The sequence below is a fragment of the Pleurodeles waltl genome, chromosome 3_1 (genome assembly GCF_031143425.1).
Source record: "Pleurodeles waltl isolate 20211129_DDA chromosome 3_1, aPleWal1.hap1.20221129, whole genome shotgun sequence".
Taxonomy (NCBI): Eukaryota; Metazoa; Chordata; class Amphibia; order Caudata; family Salamandridae; genus Pleurodeles; species Pleurodeles waltl.
Genome location: NC_090440.1, coordinates 1,002,931,002 through 1,002,955,499, shown reverse-complemented (window position 1 = coordinate 1,002,955,499; position 24,498 = coordinate 1,002,931,002). Strand labels below are relative to the sequence as shown.

The following is a 24,498-nucleotide window of genomic DNA, read 5'->3' as shown; positions in this document are numbered from 1 at the left end:
AGAGAGTATAAATGGAAGGACTCCACTCTGAACTCTTTAGGTTGCCCTTCCAAGCTATGAGTCACAGGAAACATTGCACAGGAGCTTGTCCAGCCAATCCTTCACAAAGGTTATAACCTTTTTGTGGATAATGTCTATACAGGAGTAGAGCTGTTCAGTGAGATATACAAATCTGGAACTGTAGCATGAGGTACAGTTTGTTGTCACCACAAAGGATTCCTGCAGGAGCTTGTTTGTAAGAAGCTCCAGAAATCGCAAAGCACCACTTTGCGTTCCAACGAACTGCTTGCAGTCAAGTTCTCTAATAGGCATGATGTGTATGTTCAATACATGATGAGAGCACTTCCCCATCAAGGTTTGTAGTAAGATGGCCAAACTTCACAAGCCCACCTGTATACTTGATTACACCAAGTAAATGGGCAGAGTGGATAAGAATGACCAGGTTATTCAGCCATAGAGTGCCAGTCATAAAATTCACACTTAGTATAAGAAACTGTTTACCAATAAGATCCAGATGGCAACAAACAACGTGTATGTTGTTTATCATTACACCACCACAGGAAGACTCATGTCTTTCCTTGATTTTCAGTTGACTATCTTCGAAAGTCTTACTGCTACAGGAGCAGTAGTATTCACTTCATATGCTCTGGAAGATGTGGCTAGGCTGCAGGATTGACACTTTGCCGATCGCATTCCTGAAACTGCTAAAAGGACTAGACCATGTTGTCATTGTAGAGTCTGCTCTAAGCAAGGATAAGGGCAGTAGAGTTGTGTTTACTGTCCCCAGTGCCCATTTCATCCAGTCCTGTTTTTACCTATTTCCCTACTTGCTCTATGTTGTACCATACAAAAGTGGAGTACTGGGAAATTGACTGAGGTGAAGATGCCATAAGGTACACCTTTCGATTGCTGTGCATAGATACCTGCCTTTTATGGGCCACCACTTCACTAGGCAAGCAGCCATAGAATTGGTGTTCTTCTACTTGAGGAAATCATGGATTTGCTTAAGGCCTGCTTGACACCTTTATCTGTTGTCAGAATGTAGTTGTTGTTCTGTTCACTGACTGACAAGTGCATTATAGTCCCCACACTGCACATAAAGTTGGATGGAGCATAAGCTATGTTGGTGTTGAATACCCTGTGTGGCAACATGGTAAAGTCTTGACTAGATTTTGAAGTGCCTTTCAGGGAACCTATGTACACAACACAAGGACCCCTGTGATTGCAAACGATACAAGAGTAAGTGTAATAAGTCAAATAAATGTCCTCTGAGACTTATTCACCAACACTTCTACTTTCTTTGAAAGTGTGCAAACTCAATTAGTAACTTGTATCATAATCAATGTTATTGAAAAAGGATACAGGACACAATTTCTTGCATGATGATGATTTTCACATTGTTAGTATCAGGACAATATACATTGCAGTATGTATCAAAATTAGTGCAGATGCCACAGTGCTCGGACAGTATACAACTAACTAATATGTATACAACAACATAGAACAAGACAGTGAACAGGTTCCAAGGTTATATATGATTTTGTATCAAACAAACCTAAGCTGATGTCTGTTCATACATGGTATCTCCTGGTGAACCATAACATGTAATGAAAGCAACTTAGGAAGGAGATGAAGATGATTTGACCTGTAGTTAGTCTTTGAGTCTCATCAGAATGAAAGACATCTGACTAAAGTTCCTTCAAAACCATGGAGTCTTGGGACCTTCAATAAGGCATCCTGCATGTAAGCGATATGTGCAAGAATACTTCAATATAGAATCTACAATGTATACCTGGTTGCTCGTTTAGTCGGACAGTTCCAGTTAGGTAAACAAATAATTCCTAGACAAAGGCAACAATGCAAAATGGGCCTCCCTATTCCTTAGACGGTCACATAGAGGTAAATGGATTACTCAGGAAAAACACAACTTTGATTTGTCTCACACTACCAACATGAGTGCAGGGGACTCCTATTGACCTTAGTTTCGTCCATTTCTGTTGCAGGCATAAGGCCTAGCCACACAAATGGGACAGTGTTTTCATCGGCACAAGAGTGGTACTGCTGATTGATAAGAATTTTGTAGATTCCTGTGGATTACAGAAGTTTATATCACAAAAATGTAAGGAAAAAGAGTTTTTTCAGGCACATTTTGAGGTTTACAGAGCATTGTGGGTTAGAAACCCTTGTGGGATTCATGCAAAGCACACTACCCTCGACTCCATGGTTGTCTAGTTTTAAAACATGTCCGTGGTTCGTAGGTTTGCATGGGTGATTCCACAGCATGGCCCCAAATACCACAGCTACCCCTATTTTTTATATCTCAGCATAAAGCTTTAAGGCCTTTGTATTGTGGCTTCTTGGCCTACCCACACAAGTGGGGTACGTTCTTATAAGGAGAACGTGTGTGGTAGGAAATTTGCAGCTCCTTTAAGATTCCAGAACTTTCTGTCACAGAAAGGTGAGGAAAATGTATGTTTCTTACTAAAGTTTGACATTTGCAAGGGCTTCTAGATAACATTACCTGGTGAAAGGCACACATGTTACATGACTCTGGACTCCCCTGCCTGGATAAGTTTTAAAAATGTTCCCGTTTGCCTAGGTGGCAGCTGAGCTATGGTCCAAAATCTACAGCTACCCACAATGGAAAAAAGGGTACATTTTCGGCAGAAAAATGTGATACATCTATGTCGTGTTTGGGCACTAGGCCTACCCATGCAAATGAGGTACCATATTTATTGGGAGACTTGGAGAAATTCTGGTGGAAGAAAGTTTTTGGCTCGCTGCCGATTCCAGTACTTTCCATCGCAGAAATCTGAGGAAAATGTTTTTTTAGTGAAAGTTTGAGGTTTGCAAGGGATTCTGAGTAAAACAAAACCTGATGAAAGGCACACAAGTCATCCCCTTGGCTTCCCCTAAGTGTCCAGTTTTCAAAAACGTGTAGGTTTGCTAGGTTTCCCTAGGTGCTGGTTTAGCTGGGGTCAAAAATCTACAGCCACCTACATTGGAAAAAAAGGTTCAGTTTTCAGTGGAAAACTGTGATGTGCCCATGTTGTCCTTTGGGGCATTTCCTGTTGTGCCAACTAGGCCTACATACACAAGAGAGGCACTATTTTTATTTCTAGATGTGGGGGAATGCTGGGTGTAAGGGAGTTTGTGGCTCCCTACAGATTCCAGAACTTTTCATCACAGAAATATGAGGAAAGTGTGTCTTTTAATCACATTTTGAGGTTTTCAAGGGATTCTGGGTACAAAACCTGGTGAGAGTTACAAAGGCCATCCCACCCTGGATACTCCAAGGTGCCCAGTTTCCAAAAATTTGCAAGTTTGCTAGGTTTCGCTGGGTGCAGGCTGAGCTAGAGTTCAAAATCAACAGCTACCCACTTGGCAAAAAAGGGAAAGTTTTGGGTGGAAAAATATGATATATCCATGTTGCATTTTGGGCCGTTTCCTGTCACGGGCACTAGGCCTACCCACAAAGTGAGGTCCCATTTTTCTCGGAAGACATGTGAGAGCATAGCATAACAGAACATTTGTTATTACCAATTGGATTTCACTGCATTCATGCCTTTCAAATGTAAGCCAGTGTATAACAAATAAGACATTTTGAAAAATGCCCTGTAAATCATACCCTTGTACAGGTACCAACAAATTCAGGGATGTACAAATAACCACTACTCCTAAACTCCATATCTTGTGTCTATTTCAGAAATACATAAGTTTCCTTGATATTCATTTTTCACTAAACATAATTCATTATATGAATTAGTCTATACTAGGAATACATTAAAAAGCCATTGTACGGTCCAGCTCAGTTGTTGGCTCTGGGTACCTTTGGTTCTTGGAGAACCTACGAACCCTATATATCCAACAATTAAAAGTTTCTAGCAGATGTAGTGGTGTGTTGCTTTTGTAAATTGGACAATGTGACAAAAAGTTACTGATGAAAATGTTGTCACAAATGACAGTTTTGCCTACTCATTTTCAATATTTCTTTATTTCAACAGTCCTTTTATTTGAGAAAACCTTGAGGGATCTACACATATGACCCCCTGCTAAATTGTTAGACCTATGTCTACTTTTCAGAAATCTATCACTTTCCTGGATTACCCATAGGTTTCACACTGGTTTTCACCACAAACTGGAAGTAGATTGAGAGCAAAACAGATAGAATAATCGGGCTACCTCTTTGAAAAATGCTGAGCTGTGTTACAAAATTAGGTCTTTTGATTCAGCTCTGCATGTTCCTGATATCTAGGAAGATGGTGACTTTAGCACAGCAATCATTCACTGATGCCATTTTCAGTGAAAAAACAGACATTTTTATTTGGAGCAGTTTTGTTCCTATTTTTCGCACAAAACACAAAATTGACAATATTTTTCCTACTTTTTTGGTTCCCTGAAGAGGAATCGACAGACCCTGTATATCTTTAGAATGGATGTTGGGGGAAATAGGCTGCAAATTTTGTGTGATACCTTATGTGGAAAACATGTTTGGGCCCTAAGCGCCAACTACCCCAAAAAGCAAAAAAAGGGCTCAGCATTGGTGGGGGAGGGGTTAGGAGGGTGGGAGTGTCAATTCAGGGCAAGGGTAAAGAGGGGAGAAGGTCCAGGAGTTAAGGGACTAAAAATGCACGTTATGTTATGTTTATTTTGTACTACTAAATGAAAAGGAAGCCATGTGTCTGTAGGATTACAAGTACCCTTATATCTGTATGAAAACTACCTTAAATAACACATTGCAGATACATTTAGAAGTGCATGTACTTGCTAAAGAACATGTAATCACCCTTTACTTATAATTTTGTATAGACACACTACATTGTTACTCTATATAGCGCTTGCTGTCCATGAAGAGGCATTGAAGAGCTTTACAGACAGGTAGCAGGTTATTCGAAGGAGCCTAGAGTTAGTGTCTACTGCTAGGATAGGTGTTGATGTTAGGTGTATGTTAAGCCATAATATCATAGTTTATATAGTTACTTGCATGTTGTTTATAGTCTAGAGGAAGATATTTGCAGCTGTTGTTATTGATGCAGATGTTTCAGGTTATGAATAGGTACACATTCTTGATGAAATCTTTGTGATTGGGGAGCATGCAGTTAGGCATATGTACCATGCTACAATTAGCTAGCCTTGTGCACTGTGTTATCAAAGGGATATAGGGCCAGTTGTAGAAAGCTTTTTGCATGGTGCAAACTGCGAAAATCGCAGTTTGCACCATGCAAAAAGCCTTTTGCGATGCACATTCACAATTTGCGAGTCGCATCGACTCGCAATTTCCGATTTGCAAAATCGGAAATTGCTACATCTGGCCCTTAGTGTTGTTGGTGTTGCAGTACAGATATACATGTTTTGGGGTATGGTTTTTCATAGTGGGGTCATTACATATAAGAGAGAGAATTCAGTGAGATTTAGCCAGGACATTAAAAATTATAGAGCAGAGAAGATATGAGCAGACCGGGGGTTAGGATTATTAGGAGTACCAACAAGCTTGTTACATAATCCATGAGCATTCATGAGCATGTTGGGGATAGTTCATATGTGGTGTCATGTCAACTATAGAACGGAGGAGCTATGGACAGAATCTGGTTCAGTTACTCTGTGTATGTTCAAGATTGTTTTGTAATTCATGTGCATTTGGGCAGTGGTTCACAAGTGGTGTCTTCAATGAGTACAAGTAGAAGAAGCCATTTTATTGGAAATACGTTTAATTAAGAAAATTGTACGATTCAAATTTGTGAGTTTACTGGGAGTTAATGGAGCTGTTCATTGTATACATAACTTGGGTGTGAATTAACACTGTTTTTTACCATCCTATTTTTTCCGGATGCAACCTAAAGTTCTATCTTTGTTGATCTTGTGTAAAATATGGTGGTTTGAGAACAATAACTTTGGTCAAGGTACAGGCCTAGGCCATTCTTCTAGTTTCTCGGGCTTAGACTATGTCCTCTTTCCTGTTGATTGTGAGATCCTTACTTTACTCAGACTCTCAGAATCAGGTGGGGAAGAGCCTGGATTTCAGCATCATATTAATCTCCAGGTTACTCTTGGTGGCCTGTATTTTGGTTTGGAGGGAGGTCCACAGATTAGATGGAGAAAGATGTACCACCAACAGTTTTTTTCTTATATGGCGGGGGGACAATTCATTATGGCACCAAAATGGAGCAGAGCATCCAATCCTGTGAGTATTTCTTGATTTTCAACTGTAAAAAGAATGGCCTAGATCTATCCATTCCCTTAATTGTCCTGCACAATAATTCGGAGGTAGATCCTCAGGAAGGAGGTAACAAATGCAGAGCATTCACAGCTCCTAAGATGTGGTTGCAATTATTAAGGTGTTTATGCACCTTTATCATGTTCATTGATATGTAGCTGAATGAATATTTGCAATTTTCTATGTACAACACTTGGTCCTAAGCACTTTGTAAATACAATAAAGTGACATGAAATTAATTGATTAATTAGCCATGACAGCACAGAGGACATGGACTAGCCTTCAAAAGTGACTTGTGAAAGGGCAATGTCTTCACCATTACCGAAAGGCAACTTCCATCTTAAGAAACCATTCACAGCCTATGCCCGTTCTCACATATCCCAAACAGGAAACCCCCAAAGTGCACCAAGATGTGCAAGAAAGAATATCAGTACTTTGAGGCGCCACATGAGTGTTTCAATGGCACATACTGCAAAGGTGTTATGTCCCAGGCAGCTGATAGTAAATGCAGGTAAGCAGGCAGCATGGCTTCTATGTGTGATCTTTGGATGCCCATTATAAGTGCATAGATGTAATGAGTGCAAAGACCACAGTTGTTGGTGCCTAGTGAAAAGGAGCAGTGCTCTGAATTGAATTTAGTGAGTGTTTACGAAATGATGCTGTACAGGAAATCACCATCAGAATTGCAAACCTAAAAATATCAAATAACCATCCAACAACCAGGGAATGTTCTTGCTATGTATCTGTTAAGGCCCGATGTGCATGCACATCATCGGTTCACGTGCAAAGGGATCCTGTTGTTTCACCTGAATGCAGTACACAGTGATTGAGTCTCTCTCATGCACAGAGTGCCTTGCACTTGCACAAAGCAGAAATGCAATTATCACATGCCCCCGAAGTAACTATAATGCATGCTCTAAGGTAACTATAACACGCCCATGCCATGCACAGTTTTTTGTGAAATTTTTTACTGCATATATTACAATGATATTATCAACTATGTTATCAAAGATGTTTGTTAACGTAAAGTAATTTTAATTACTATATGTTAATTAAACTACTGCGGTGTATGACCTGCATGGTGGGGTTGGCCACCGGACAAGGCCCTGAGGTCAACCCCCTATAACCACCCTGCCCTGTGTCATGCACGGGATTGTGTCTCAGCAGCAGTTAAAAAGAAAGAACCCACTTGTCACAGCCAGTTCATGAGATATAGTGCTCGAAAAAGGCAAGAATGCCTCCTTCAAGCATTACAGATAAATTTAAATGTGGAAATGCAAAGAAAACACACTTTGTTTGCCTTGGCCACGCGCACAAATTTAGGCTGATTAGTGCTTTACAGAAGTGGAGCTGCAACTTAGGCACCAGTTTTGTTTGTATCTGTATGTGCTTGCTGCTGAGGTTTAATATCTGTAAAACGAGCATTGTGCCAGAATGAATCTTTCCCTCTGTATTTATCCAAGAAGAGGCCACCTTTTTATGCAAAATGTCTACCCAACTGCAATATTTTCTACTGGCTAATTAGTGAGTGCTACCTACTTGGATAAATCTATAGTGCATCTCCTACACTGCAGCTACGTAAAGGACACGAAGGAAATGCCTATGGGGACTGCGGGGGGCCTCAAGGACCCCACGGTCCCAGCCGACTCCCGACTTCTGCAGGAGCCCGCATTGCTCCCGCAAGCAGGAAGCTGCTTTAAATAGCAGCTCCCTGCTTGCGGGAGCAATATTTAAATTTGCTTCCATTCGCACATATTTGCATGCAGGGAAACAGATGAAAACTTTGCTTTCTGCAAGTGGAAGCTGTTTGACAGCTCCTTCTTGCAGAAAGCAGAGTTATATTTTGTTTTGCTTGGTGGGAGCTGTCAGCCCCCACCAAGTGAAAGCAAACAGCTACCTCTCACGGGTCGGCACCTTGGGAAGTAGCAGGAGCTGGCCCTGGATGGGTGGTCCCCAGGACAATGCAAGGTTCAATGAGAGGGGCCATACAGCACCCCTCAATCATTTGTATTAGCCCCTGGGAGGTGGAGGTCCCCAGGGGTCCATGATGGACTCTATTTCAACCGCGGGAAGGTGGGGCTGGGGGGGCATGCAGCCCCCCAATTTTTTTTTATGAATTATCCCAGGAAGTTGGTGGTCACCGGGGTGCAGAGGGCTGCAACAGATCCCCTACATTATGTTATTTAAACGCTGAGGAGCTGGTGGTCACCGGGGTGCAGAGGGCTGCAACAGATCCCCTACATTATGTTATTTAAACGCCGAGGAGCTGGTGGTCCCTGGGGCTGTGGGGGCAGTGCAGGCCCCATAAATTTAACTGATTGCCCCAGGGAAGTGGTGGTCCCTGGGGCAAGGGGTCTGCGAGGGACCCTCTACATTATTTTATATAAGTCCCAGGGAGGTACTGGTCTCCGTGGCCGCAGGGGGACCGTGCTGACCCCCCCACATTCATTAAACATCTTTAGCCCTGGGGAGGTGGTGGTCACTGGGGTGCAGGGGGCCCATCGGGCCCATCTGTATGCATAATTTTCAGTGCCCAAGGAAGGTGGTGGTCCCTGGAGCTGTGGGGGGCTGAGGGGCGCTGTGCGGGCCCCGCATTAATTTATCAACTTTTGCCCTGGGGAGGTGGTGGTTCCCTGGGAAGAGGAGTGCTGCACAGGCATCCCCTTATGCATAAAAGTCAGTGCCCGGGGGAGGTGGCAGTCCCCAGGGCTTTCAATAGCCCTAGGAGGGGGACCCGTGCTCCCATCTCCTAGTTTTTTGCTATGCCACTGGGACCTGGCCCACCGGGGGCAAAATAAACAGCAAGTGCGGGAGACTGTTCTTGCTTTTTTTTTAAATCACAGGGAAATTCGCGGATTTGACGTGATTTTTGCAGTGATTTTAAAAAGAACACACCTTTCAGCCTTGGTCCGGACCCCTGCACCAAGGCTAGGGGTGTAGGGAAACAGCACCCTGCCCCCTTTTCTTTTTTTTTTTTTTAGATTTGGCTGAAGCCGAGTCACATAATGGCTGCCAACATTGCCTGGTTGAAATGTTGGCAGCCAAACAGATCTCTGCAAACGAACAGGAGTATTTGCGATGCCTTCGCACCTCCAGATATACAAATTTGGTTTTCTTTTAACATTTCAAAAACTACTGAACGGATTTACACCAAATAACAAAAAACACTCTTTCTGGACCAAGAGCTACCTTTGTGGCAAATGTGGTGTAATTCTGTCAAGCAGTTCAGGCTTTAGACATGTCTGAAGTCCCTATGGGAATTAAACAAAGAAAATGCACTTTTTTGACCCCTGCCTTTTTCTTGGTGCCTCCTTGACAAATCCCCCTGAAACTTCCCCTGCACAAGAATATTCTCTAGTATACTTTTTAGGAAACATTTTGTTAAGATTCATCAAATGGCGCCAAAGATATAGGCAAGTCCAAAAACACTTTTTCTATGAAAACTAGGTCCTAACTATAACTAACTACTGGCGACCGCCAGTAAGAGATATATATATATATATATATATATATATATATATATATATATATATATATATATATATATATATATATATATATATATATATATATGTATATATATGTGTATGTATATGTGTATATATATATATATATATATATATATATATGTATATGTATATATATGTGTATATATATATATATATAAATATATGTATATATATATATATTTTTTTTTAAACTAAGTTGTCCTCATGTGAAAGCGCACTCCCAACAGGTTAATATAAACGGGAAGAAAAAGCAAAGCCAGCAACTCACAGTGAATTCTTTAAGCAGTTTCATTATTCCAGGCCTTAAGTTATAAAATCATCTCTGGACACATGTTTCAAGGTCAATCCTTTCTTCAGCAGAGAAAAATATGAAAGTGTTTCACCCTCGTAGATGCAGCCAGTGCTGGAGGTGTTCCAGGCATCTCTTTCTTATTGAAAAGACCGGCATGGCTTCAGCTTGTCTAATTACAGGCACCTGATTAGTCTCTTTAAATACTAGTCCGCCCCAGTGGGACTCTCAAGTGAGCAGTGCATGCTGGTTGTGGTGGTCCTGCAATTTTTTTCGTTTTGCCCCAAGTGGGTTGCTGGAGCCAAACGAAATAATGACCCAAAGTGCAAAACCTTTATAGGCGAATCCAAAGTAAAATTGTCAGATTTGCTGTGAATAACCCAACCTGATTGCTCTTATGTGACAATCCATTTTTAGTCACACAGACCTGCTTCGATGTGCAGTGGTGCTGCCTTCCCGGCTGGACAGGCCGGTTAATTATCAAAAACGAAGTTGTCCTCATGTGAAAGCGCACTCCCAACAGGTTAATATAAACGGGAAGAAAAAGCAAAGCCAGCAACTCACAGTGAATTCTTTAAGCAGTTTCATTATTCCAGGCCTTAAGTTATAAAATCATCTCTTGACATGTGTTTCAAGGTCAATCCTTTCTTCAGCAGAGAAAAATATTAAAGTGTTTCACCCTCGTAGGTGCAGCCAGTGCTGGAGGTGTTCCAGGCATCTCTTTCTTATTGAAAAGACCGGCATGGCTTCAGCTTGTCTAATTACAGGCACCTGATTAGTCTCTTTAAATACTAGTCCGCCCCAGTGGGCCTCTCAAGTGAGCATGCAATGAAACTGCTTAAAGAATTAATCTCTACATCATTTTCTATTGTTATTTCCAATGTTTCACTTATTCTACTTCACATTCAAAGGCATTACTTATTGGCCAGGTACTAATAAAACACGGGCTACTTTATATGTAGTTCTACATCTATATTTGAACAAAATCATACATTATCTGTTAAATGCTTATCTTCTAGTCTAATCCTTAATTTTCAAAACATTTTTTCATTTTTTAAATTATGTTTCACATGTGTTCTCAAGTACAAAAAGGGAAAGTCAAAAGGGACTCACTTACCGTGATTAAGACTCCTTGGTGAGTCGAAACGCGTTGGTGGTTGTTGACTGCAATAAAATATACGTTTATTTGTACCTCGTGGAGTGCGGTGAAATTCTTCGGCATTATATATATAGATATATATATATATATATATACATACCTATATACATAATATATATAGGTATGTATACATATTTATATGTATACATACCTATATACATAATAATAATATATATAAGTGTGTGTGTGTGTGTGTATATATATATATATATATATATATATATATATATATATATATATATATGACTTTTCCCATGGATGAAGCATTTTTTTGATTTGCTAATAACTTTGGCACCACTTCACAAATCATGAAATTTTAAATACTAGTTTGCCACTCACAATAACTGCTGTATGGAACGTTTTGGGGTGATTTCTTGAGCCGAGAAAAAGAGGGGAGAATATGATGTGTCCCAAAAGCTTCCTCCCCAAGCAAAGCCAATGGAGAATATGCAGATTTTGAACACAACTGCACCCCAAACTGATAAACGGATTTACACCAAATTTGACAGAAATCTATATCTTTGTCCAGAAAGATCTCTTTTTGTCCTTTTGTGTAAATCTGTTCAGTAGTTTCATAGTTAATAAAGGAAAACAATATACAGATATCGAGGGACGCGGATCCACCCTTGGGGGATCCGTGGATCAGGTTGAAAAGCTAGGTCCTAATTGGCTGGCCGCAACCTGACAGCAAAGTTGTGGCCACCTTTTTCTTTGTCACTTGGCCCGTGAAGGGGAAAATAATGAGAAAAAACACATAGGGATCAGTATACAAGTATTCTGACCACGTAGCAGGGGTCCCTGAGGGTCCCTTCTTAGGAATTCATTGGACCAAAAAATGTTTTGGACTGATCTGCAGGTCCACCGAGGCACTCAGCGTGACCCCCACGGTACAATTCTGATGTATCTGCAGTTTCTGTAAACAATGAAAAAAATCTACTCGCATCTCAATCCCACATCTCACATGGCCAAAGGCTGTGCACCACATGGGGTTGAGTGCATATCGAGGGCCACAAGCCAGGCCCTGCAGACAAGGCAGTTGTTGTAATAATGTATAGTAATTATATATTACTTTATTTTAAAAAACATAGAAATTCACTGAAAAAACAAAGGTTACACTACTGTTATAGTTACGTTCACATGTTACCCACACAAACCATAGAAATTCAGCAGTTATTGTAAAACTTATAGTTATACTTATCTGAAGAAACTATAACTTGTGCCTTTAAGTAACTTTAGGCATTGAGTTATAGTTTCTTAACATAAGTATACCTATAAGTTATAACTATAGGTAAGTATAGCTACTAAATTTCAATATTTTTGTGTGTTAAACGTGAACCTTCCTATAATGTCCCTTTAACCTTTGTTTTTTTTCAGTCTATATATATATATATGTGTGTGTGTGTATATATATATATATATATGTATACACAATGTTTTCCTTTTTAAACACAACGTCTTTTGGACATAAACAGAAATGTACAAACCTTCACACTTGAATCACAAGATTCTCTAGACAATAAAACATATTACAAGTAACCATTATGTGTAAGGTTATACAATGTCCATCCATTCCTTGCCCTCCACTAATTTAATGCACCTCATAGGTGGTAATACAATCATTTCAGTCCATAATCCACCTGGAGGTAGTCACAGTGGCAAAGTGTAACCTGGAGAACGATCAGCTTGTAATTGTGTTCCTTGCCACACAAGAGGATTAATCCAAATGCTTCTGTTGACAGGGATGTTGCAATTGTTCGAGGTGAACAACTGATGCCCAATAAAAGAAACCGGGAGGCTATGTTAAAATGGTGTATTAGACATGGGGAACTTCTAAAAATACGAGGAAACAAACAAAGAAGTTGTGAGCTATTTAGAGATGAGTGACTTGGCTCAATGACTGTTCGTCAGAGTTAATGCAATGAAATAAGAGAAGGGGGGATTATATGGAAATAGAAAGCAGTGGGTGTGAGTGGGAACATATAAGCATGTGCGTACATATCTGTGCAAACAGGTGAAAGTGTGTGTTAAGACAGTATGTGCAAAAGTAATTTAGGCTAAGACATGTATCTTAAAAATCATTGGCAAAGCTTTTCCATTCATGAAAAAAGTCATAGTACACTTAAAAATTACGCACAGAGGACAAATACAGACATGTTCAAGGAGTGATCAAGGGCTTGTAATACAACTTTTATGTAGTAGTGGTAGTCAGAGCATGCAAGTGTTTGCAATATAATTACTGCACTTGAAACACTTACTTGTGTAATATGGGTGAAAAGCGGCGGACACCAATCAATTACAAAATCAAATAAGTGTCCAGGAAGGGGTTTCGTTTTTTGGAAAAGTATACCTAAAGGATACATTAATACACGTTATTTTATTGCGAAAGCGTTCATAACTCTTAAATGTTGCTAATTTGGGGAGTAGTTACTGGAATGTTTAGTTAAGAGTTACCCTTGTCTTCAGGAGGCCTCTTTTCGGCTCAATGCTTCATCCTTCTGATTTAAGCTCTAAAGTATAAACATACTGATTTGCTTATCACCACAGCCATACGGTGGACACAGCATTTGTATGTTACATTAATGATACAAATGAAAAGGTTTTGTTTTGGCTTCCTCTAAATAAATGTTCTCTCTAAACAACATATAAAACTGTTACAATTATTGCAGAGCTGAGTTCCCAAACCTCCCCAAATATATTCAAAGTTGGTGTACTGCTATTCATTTATTATATAATATTCATATGATTTCACTTTCTAATGTATAATACGAGTAAAGTAGTGGCAATGCATCACTTGTTATTCGTTCTCCTGGTACTCCCTGAAAGAGAGAGAGGGAGAGAGAGAGTTGCTTCATATTGTACTTATGTTTCCCCTAAATCTTTTTATATAGTTAACTTAAGAAAGCATATAGCAATTATTGTTTTTCTCCCTTTGAGCCAATGATTGTAAAATACTTTAATGACACCTGTACAACATTGCAAGTGTCACTTATTTTTGTCTTTATGTGTCAACTGGACTTTTTTGTAAATCTCGTTTTCTTTTCCATAACAATTTCGGAAAGTGTTTTTTCAAGAGGAAGGAATGAGATAAATGAAATATTTTACGCTTCTATGGCATATTGTAAGGTACATTTGAGTAGGGTTGCAATATTAGGGATGAGTCTTCTGTGAATGCATTTCTGCAGGCTTTTTTGAAGGTGCAGGAATTGCACACAGGTAGCGAGGAAATATGTATTCCATATCGCACACCTTTATCGATAGACCACCTTGGAGGGAAAACTTGATGCCACTTATAAAGAGGTATGTGCAGACCCGCTAACCCCGAGGAATCAAATTTTACATAAACTTTTCACATGTTTTACACTTTTCGGTTGGATGAATGCCGGACTTTTATTTTCTATTGACTGGCAGCAATCAATAGGGATTGTTAGCTGGCTTCTTCTCTGTTCACACTTGTGATTGTGCGGTGCGAGCACAACCACTGCTGTCACAGTGCACGCTTTCCCCCCACGCTCCTGGCTGCCGCGCACTCCCACCGCTTCGCAGCCAAGGGCGGCTATCTTTCATCACCCGCTCTCCCCTGCACTCCCATCTCCAGAATAACTAAGGCGCTGGCATAACTGAAACATTTGTCAGCCAGGAGTCCGGGCGCACATTTGCTCGTCAATCTAATTTTAACCGAGTCCCCCACGAGCGAGGTGGTTCATGTAAATCAGGCAGACGCTCTGTCACTGCCCAGCGCTCCATGTACCTGCTAGCCTTGCAAGCCACGTGCTCCGTCAAGAGCACTGCTCCTCGCCGGGGCGAGGAAGTTACAGCGGCTCTCTGTCCTGCGGACTGGCGATGCCAGTGGCTGTAATTCTTTTTATTACGACAACAACGATAGATGCTACGGCTGGCAGCGGCTCCGATGATGGGTGCCGAGAGCATCTCAGCACGTTATGAAGTTGAAGACAGTCTTTGAAAGGTGAGTCACGTGACGCCTGCCTGGGATTGCCGGGTACCTGGGCTGCTGCCTGGGTTTTGGGCCGGAGCCCTGAGAGGCGGGTGATCAGCCCGAGCCAACCGAGCTCTCCCGGGCATTCTCAGTGGGTGGCTATGGGTATATTTATATTCGGGTCCTTGCGTTATTCATAGTGGGCTGACTTTACTGTTAGAGGTATTAAAAAATGCACCGTAGTCTACGATATTTATACCGTGCTTTCCAAAAAGGCCTTTGGAGTATTAATTCTCATTCACTACGGGCCTGTTGTTTTCAAGGGTTTTACACATTATGGTGCAGATTAACTAAAATCTCACGCAGCAGCCAAAAAAGGCTGTGCTGCCTTGCATTACAGGGAGGGAGCAGGACAGTGCCATGTCTACAGAGATATGTCACTCTCTTCCACTCTCCTCCCCTCTCCCTAGCGCCGGCACAGAAATCCGCTGCCGTGCGCCATGCACACACCTTTGCAACATAGCACATTCCTATCCTTTTCCCCTGCGATGGCGCACAAATTGCAAATGTAGCACACATGGAAGGGGGAAAAATGGGGAGAAATTAAGATATTTCTCCCTGTGGTGCCACCCATAAACCTTGTAAACCTGGGATTGCATCAAAATCCATGGGTGTTGCATAGGAACACCCACACAACACCCATGGAAACACCTCCCTGACACAAAGCAAGGCAAAGCAGCGACTTGCACTGCGTTGCCTTATTCCATATCTACAAGGTCATGAAAAACCACGCAAAGTGGCCTTGCAAGGCCTTGTAGATATGGGTCCGCAGCCTGCGACACCGGTGCATCACAAAACGTGACACGCTGGAGGAGCAGGCCGCTTGTGAACAAGCCCCTCAGGGGCGTATTTACAAGCCCCTTGCGCTGCCAGTGCATAACTTTTTCCCATAGAAAAAGTGACGCACCGGCAGTGCAAGGGGCTTGTAAATAAGCCCCTTAGACTTGTTTTGCGTCACTTTTGAGATGCAAGCAAGGCGCTAAAACTTAGTAAATAGACACCTCTTTGTCTATGGATGATATATGAGGGCATGTTCGTTATCCTTTGGTAAATGATTGATAGACGTTTCGCATAATATGCAAAGAATGGTAAACTAAGGGGCAGCTTATAGCTACACCAGCAGTTATATTTCTTCCATAAAGTAATCCTATAGTATGGTCCTATAATGCGGGCTTCTGGTGATATGATAATACACCACAAGATCGAAGTACCGCAGTGCACGTTATAAGTTGTGTCCGGAATATCTCATGAAGTAGCTGCCATGAAAATGATTGTTCTTTTGTCCAAACAGGAAAATATTTATTGAAAAAATCAAGGTGAACACTTTACTATACTATGTAACAAAAAGAATAGCAGAACACATTAATTAACAGTACTAAGCAGGTGTGGTTTTAGTAAAAACATGATTTTAAAAAAAATAATCATAATTTGTATGCACGAGTGAGAGCTGCAGTTTGTTACGCTCAGCTAACAATGGGTTACCGAGTGCACAGAATAGAAGTTGCTAGATTGTCAATAAAAGTGGGTCCTATTATTGTAAATCAATCCCAGTGTTTGGGGGTCTCCACCAGTCTGGTCGTTTTGAAGGGGTTTATGATCTTTCTATGGTTATTTGTAGGCCGATGCAGGCAAATTCCCAAAAGGCAATGTCATAGCGGTACATTAGGTGTCTTCATATGAAGCAGTGGGACAGGTTAAACAGAAGTGGCCTTTAAAATCGTTAATAACGCAACAGAATACTCATACAAGAATGTAAGTCAAGGTTCAGGGCTGACTGACTATCCACATATACAGTATTCCTAAATGATATTCGGTGGATTGTTGCTACTGATTTATTCATTTTTTTTTAGAGATCTACATTTATTTTGCGGTGCCCACACTGGAAGGGGCTTTAAAACACTACACATTGATGCAGCATATTAAATAAATGTGGATACTTATATTAGTAGAAAGTGTGGATTGCTAGCATACATATGTCTTGTAGTGCTGTTTGTGTTCGTGCTGCAGACTCTGCACTCTGCACTCTGCACTATGCTGTTACAGCAGAGGGGCTTTGATCCTCTTCTCTAATACCAGCTTTTGAATATTTTAAAGACACCCACATGTTCAGATAGAGACATTCCTATGTTTGCATGTGGGAATCCACCTCACAAGTCAGAGAGTTCCTGTTGGCCAGAGTATGTTCCCATTAGGGAACATGCACCAAACCGATTCCACGTCAGTCAGAGACAATTCCCTTTCCCATGCAATCTCCAAAACTTCTCTTTTTTAATCCCATCTCTTCAACTGTTATGTGCATCCATTTGCCCAGTTCGTCGGTCCATTTAGTCGCAAGTTTATGTTACGGAGATGACATGCAAATTCTCATTTCTATTGATGACAATCTGCAGGACCCCACCTTTAATTTTCCAAATTGTACGATTGCAGTGTTGGAGTGGATGAGCTTAATCTCCCTTAAATTAAACACCGACCAGACAGAGGTCCTTATAGTCTCTTGTGACACTTGCTCTGTGTCCCACCTAGAGGCCTCTGGCCTACTCAGTTCGACTGAGCACCAGTTCGGATTCCCTCAGTGCGGACCCTAGGAGGCTAGCTTGACCAGGATCTTCCCTCTCTGCTCATAAGACTAACTGTTTACTATCTGTTTTCTTCTACTGAAAACTCTTCATAAGATTCTTCCTTTTCTCCCTTCCCACATTCGCTAACTTGTGGTCGAGGTTACCATTCCCAACTGTCTTGACTCCTGTAATTCCCCCTTCCTTCCCTCTCTCTGTATTCTGTAGTGTCTTCAGCACATCCACAACTCAGCAGTTTGGGTTCCGCTTCGGCTCCCCAAGCGATCCTGTCTCAACCTCCCAGAAGACTCTACACTGGCTTTTAGGTGCTAACACAGGTCGTTTTCAAATCCATGTGCATGATATAAGGGCGTACCATTGTTGCAGTCCCATATACCTGCAGAAAAAGATTCATCATCATTCCCAAGGCAGCAATGGTATGTTCTTGTAAGAACATCTTCTAGTGGTCCCCGAGTTCCACGTTCATGGGAAGATGGCCATGCATTTTTTATCATTGTAGCGAAGATTCAGTTCATCATTCAACTCATAATTGGGTATTACCCTTCTACAATACTTCAAAACTTGGCTTATTTTGCTAACTTAGATGTGTGGCTACCATAGGATCCTCTTGTTCATCGCATCGTGTAGCATCTGACACCTTTTAGGATCAGCATGCTTTGCAAGTTCAATTACATTACATTTAGGCAGTGCAAGTACCTGTTTCAGATATTTGCTGTCTTGTAGAAGTGCAGTTACTGTCACTTTACAGTCAAGGTGTGTAAAGTTGAGAAGACCAACATTTTGCAACATCTTATAATTCTTGTGTACACTTTACTAATTTTACACAGAGCGAATATTGACAAACACTAGAAAAGCATGTCTGAAAGAGAGCCTCACAACAAGTGTAACATGAGAAATGCAGCAGCTCAGGGGTGCAAGAGCGCTGATGCCACCAGACAGTCTCCCCAGCTATTATACTCCATTCCTCACTGCTAGAATCACCACTCTAAGAATTCTTGATGCAAATGACTACTGAGCAGTAACTGTTGTGTTCCTTCCCACCACTCAGCACAGCTCTGAGTAGCATTAAGAAAACTCCTTCTCAGCAGCCAGTTCTCGGCACAATGATTTGGCATTTCTCTTGGGATAGAACATCTACCTGCAAGGAAGTGGGGGTCGTGTGATGCTAAATTATACGTCAAGCAAAGTTAGGTAAAGTCAGTGAAATCAGGCCACTTTGCCTGCCTTTGTGAATTATTAAACTTTCTGACTTCGCCCAGGTTTGTGAGAAACGTTTTTACCTTTGCCTTCACTGATGAAAGTATGACAACTCTACTGAGCAGTAAATGTAGTGTTTTTTTCTGGAATGTGCACCGCTGTGCCTTTCAACTAAAAAACAAGCACTGTTTACAGCTAAAATCATCACATCCAGTGATAGGGCATATAACTATATGACTACATCCCTGCCGATTGGATAGAATAGCGACCAGGAAAGTGAAGACTTTAACTGCCATATTGGAGAGTAGTTTTGCTGCATATGCTTTATGCAGACTGTTTCTATTACTCTCAATGAGCATTGTGCACCAGCGCACTTTAGATCAGCAAGTCGTACACAGTGCTGAATTTGTAAATAGAAAGGTGCCGGTGCTCGAAGCTCTCCTCTTAAACACGTGGCTGCTGCAATTAAAAGTGCGAGCACATAATACTGAGGCAGCGTAATCCTGAAGCCACCTCGGGCCTCTTCCTTCCATTTATAGCCACTCCCTACCCCTTCAGCTCACTCTGTCAGTTTCCTGCTTTTCCCCTTTCTGAAGCTTTTTCGTTTTTCTCTTCCTCTGTCTTTCCCACATGTCTTTTGCTCGCAGTAAATGCTTGAGACAGAAAACTAAGCGCCGGCCCTCAAAAATAAGTGCCGGTGCTCCACACCGGAAACAGCAAGCACAAATTAAGCACTGGTCGTACACCTCCAGAGACTGTTCCCTTACGAATACTAAAAGTATGAAACATTTGTGTGTAAATACATATTCAACAATGGCTGAACTTGGACTAATCAGTGAATACTATAAAAATAAAAGTGAACAGGATGTTCTGCACTGTAGCTAACATGATGCTGTTGGTGATGGCTGTTGCAGGTTGGCCAATCAGTGTGCTTATATTGAAGTTGGACAGAGGCCCCTCCGTGCTGGAGGAGTTGGAGATGGTTGTATGAAGCAGAGGTCTGTGTTTGAGCACTTTTTGGAATATTTGACCTTAGGAAATAAAGCTGCAAGTCTTCCCCTTTCGACAGCTACCAAATGTATGAAGCATACTTGAAGAAAGGGATATTCAGCACTGCATGAGCTTCAACTCATTCACAAAGTCTATGAAAAATGTGAGTGAATTGACTTCTATGCATTATTGCTACCATGATGCGCTCGGGGATGACTGTTTCAGAGTTGACATTTGATGGCCAACCTATCTATTGACATTTTCTATCATGTTAAAAAACTGTTGTATTTAAACTGGTAGCCGCATGGATGAGCTCTTCTCCAGAATCAGTTGAGCACATCTTCAGATTCATCATCTTAAAACAAGCTACAAACACAATTATTATCAGCAAGGTTGTGAAATTGGTAGCTTCTGAGAATGCAGGCAACAGCGAAACATGCATCAGCTAACATAGAAAATAGCCAGTAAAAAGACCACTGAATAATACCACCTCTTTTGTTTGAAAAAAAAACACTTAAAAATATTTTAAGAGCTTTTGTTGGATGTTTTCACGTGTTTTTTTTTTTTTTAACAACATTTCACTTGATTATGGAAGCACTGGGTATGTTTGATGGTGCCAGTGACATTTCATGACTTCTCCCCACCCCTTTCATTGATGTTTAACTCTGCGGTTTCAGATGGTGATGAAAGAGGTGCCCACAGGGTGTAGCGGGTGTAGGTGCCTTTTTTTTTACCCCTCTGTACTTCCGTATGACAGAATGTGTTACAGAAACTTGAATAGTGCTGTATGTAATACTTGCTGTAAAATCACACATTTCATCCTTCCTGACTCAATGTAAAGAGAGAATTCCCTCACTTGCATGGGGGTTTGGTCCCCTGCAAATAAGGTAACACCTTTCCTGTGTGCCTACTCAATATTACAACACGGGTGCACTGGCAGAGATTCTCTTGGGAGGCGCACAATTAAGCACTACCTGATAAATAGTTCTATGCTTGCCCTTTTGGAGGGTTACAACATGGTAGAGCAACTGATTAACCTCCTCGAAAGGCAGACCACAGCCTCTTGCAAGAAAGATGGATTCGTGGTGAGCGAATGACCACTCATTATTAATTGTTCACTCTTTTCAGTGCTATTTTTTAAAGATTGGGTGCACAGTCCCAATCTACACTTCACCCCCTCAATGAGGCTGCACGCCGGGCATTAGAAGTTGAAACCTACAAAAAAAGTCCATAGGTGTATTCTGAATTTAAAAGCCCCTTTTTCATTTTCATTTATTTCCTTGACTACTGAGTATAACACCTCTCCTTTGACTATTTTTTATTAATAGAGAAATATCATCAGTTAATTTCCAAATTCCAATCTCTTCCAGGGCGAGGAAGATATTTGTTTGTATATAACCATTTTCTTTGAGTGTCCACACTGTAGAAATATTTATCAATTGAATGAGGGTTACAATGTACCAATACCTAACACATGTGTGTGTCTGCAGTTTGGGTGTATCTGCTTTCGAGTAGCAGTCATACATTAACAATTGCAGAACATTATTGAGAAAGAAACCCGCTCACATTTCTGGCCTCTTCTACTCTTGCTAACCTCACCTCTTATCGGTGGTGTCAGCTAACCATAAAAAGTGAAATGGCCAGAAGATAAATAGGGCTTGTAGATTAAGGGCCTGATTTAGAGTGACAGATATCCTGTCCACCGTATTACGGTCTCTATAGGCTATTATGGGATATTAATACAGTGGAAGGGACATCAGTCACGTTTGTGATGGAATAACCCCCTCGGCTAAACTCTAAATCAGGCGCTAAGACATATTTGAAAAGAAAATATAGACGTGTGTATGTTTTGTTCTATTGAGTGAACAGGTTCCTATCCTGGACCGACTATGCCAGAAGTAATACTCACAACGATGCCAAGGTCTATGGTTGCATAAGGCCAAGTGAAATCTCAGCTTTTGTGGTTGCCAACTATTTCTGTTTTAGCATCATGGAGCCTTAGCAGCCGGAAGGGTTTGGGGCCTGGGAAAGACACCTAGGCCCCAACGTAGCATTCCATCTTTGTCAAGTGTCACTGAAACCCAGAGACTCATGTGAGGGCATCTTCATGCCATGTGTGAAAAATGCCCCAATGCCCTGACATCCTCACTAGTAGAAGACCGAGGTAACCTTCTACCTTCAAGACTGTGTTCAAAAGCCACACAGTCAACCAGCATAAAACCTGGTGGCTGGTAAGGGAAGCACGATTGTCTCACTAGGTGTAGGCTGAGTAGGTTTCGGAAATGCGGCCGAAGTGTCCGGAAATAGTGTTCTGACACATGCTTGGCTGTGCTGAAGTCACTGTGCAAACATTGCCAACCAGCAAGTTGCATACCAGCAAATCTTAGCACATGGAAGCATATTTTCAATAAGTCTGAATCCAAGACCACGTGTTAGCTGGGGCATTAAGGGGGCTTACTAGAGAGCAGCTGATGCACCTAACTGGAAGCATGTGACCTGTGCTTGGTACTTAATTTAAAAGTGCAGCAAGAAGCCTGATGTCAAGGGCAACATAATCACAACCCCCTCCACAGAGACAGTGTCGGCGGCCATTTATTTAACTGCAGCTTCGTTTGACATTTCATTTGCCCGCAATTTCTACTCATACCACACAAATATAAATAAATGTATTGAATTTTGACAGCAGGGCTATACAATTACATCCATACACAGGACATATGTAGCAGGCTTCAGAATAAATGGTCCAGATATATGTCAGATGCTTTTGTTTCAAATTAATTAGAATGAACTCGGCCATTGCCAAAGATGACCCCAGACCTTCAGAGGATTAATTCAACTATGCACGTGAAAAATGTCTGCCTTGAATGGCAATTATGAGCTGTATTTCAGGGAAGATTTTTACAGGCTCTCTGCAGAGACTTTTAATTAATTCTCTTTTTTGCATGGATAGGAATAACATTTTAATGTACTCCACAGCGTGAAGGGGCCGAGATGTAAATCCACAGTAGAGGGGGCTAGGAATATATATATATTCTTTGAAAAGCATGAGCAGAGTTACTCTTTGGAAATTGTGGTTTCAGGGTTTCATGCAGACTTTTCACAGCAACCGACACGGAGTTCAACTAGAACATTTTCTGCGATTTGTTCCGCAGATTTGGGCTGTCTGTAAGATTAGTCCTTGGAACAGCTGAGGCGCGTGGATTTGCAAGCCCTCTTTTGTGAATGCAGCACCGTTCCGGCACACGCCGCCGTGCGTGATGCGCACTACCTGAATCACCGCTATCGAATGATAGAGCTGAATTACTCACAGGCCTTGTACCAGAGTAGGGCGGCGCGACTAATGCTTCCCTGGCCAACTCTTCAACCCCCGGACCGATGATGAAGAGTGCTGGTGCTGCGATAACAGCCAGCTGGCCTGGACCAGACATCAGTCGGCACCCCTAAAATGAAAAACTTAATAAATTCATCCTGTTAAATGCGCGCTTACCCTAAATTTGACTAACACCCCTGCGATGTTGGCAAACAGCTGTAAAACTGCAAAGGGATATTAAACTTGAAAGGTGGGGCCAGAGTAAATAAAATAAAAAATCACACTCTCTCTCTCTCTCTCTCTTTTATCAGATGAATTTAACTTAACCAGTGCAGTCTTTTGATATAGCAGTAAAATACAGTAATCCAAGAAACCCCTTATAAAAAGGTATAATTTTCGAGCGTTGAAAGTAACTTCAAGTAGAATCTGCATTATATGTCTAGCTGTTACTCCTGGCGTTGTACAGACAACATGCTCTCACCTCTGTGCCATGTGTAATTGAAGCACTATGGGCCTCATTACAACATTGGCGGGCGGCTACCACCGCCCGCCAAGCTGTAACCGCCGTGCGGCCGCCAATGCAGCCGCACTCCCGCGGTGCCCATTTGGACATCCCCGCTGGGCCGGCGGGGATGTGGGCTGCAACATGGGAGCCGGCTCCAAATGGAGCCGGCGGTGTTGCGGCCATGCGACGGGTGCAGTTGCACCCGTTGCGCTTTTCACTGTCTGTACAGCAGACATTGAAAAGCAGCATGGGGCCCTGTCAGGGGGCCCCGGCACTGCCCATGCCAGTGGCATGGGCAGTGCAGGGGCCCCCAGGGGCCCCACGACTCCGCGTACCGCCAGCCTTTTCCTGGCGGTTCAGACCGCCAGAAAAAGGCTGGCGGTCGGGGAGTCGTAATCCGCCGGGGCCATTGTGGCGGTAAACCGCCGGCCCCGGCGGGTAGCGCCGCGGTCATAATACGCCGGAAGGCACCGCCAGCCTGTTGGCGGTGCTCCCGTCATTTTGGCCCTGCGGTTGTAATACCGCCAGGGTCATAATGACCACCTTTGTCTTTTATCACACAGAGAATAGGTGTGGACACTCAGGAGCACTTTTAAGGAAAGTGGCGCTGCACCTAATGCAGCGCCACTTTCTTTGCGTCCCTTAGCGCCCCTCTACTGCCACCATGTGTGCCCTGTATCTAAGATATAGCGCACCATGGTGTAGGGTAAGGGGCAATAGCATCATTTTCTTGATGCTATTGATGTACTCTGCAT

General features: G+C 42.0%; 1 protein-coding gene across 1 annotated transcript in view; it reads left to right on the top strand.

The window, feature by feature from the left end:
* The first annotated feature begins 14,881 nt into the window (after window positions 1-14,881).
* Window positions 14,882-24,498, top strand: part of ITGB6 (integrin subunit beta 6) — a 472,483-nt gene continuing 462,866 nt past the window's right edge. Inside the window, exons 1-2 of the mRNA XM_069224209.1 lie at window positions 14,882-15,135; window positions 19,853-20,091. The gene's annotated coding sequence lies outside the window, so the exon portion shown is untranslated. The remainder of the gene's footprint in view (window positions 15,136-19,852; window positions 20,092-24,498) is intronic.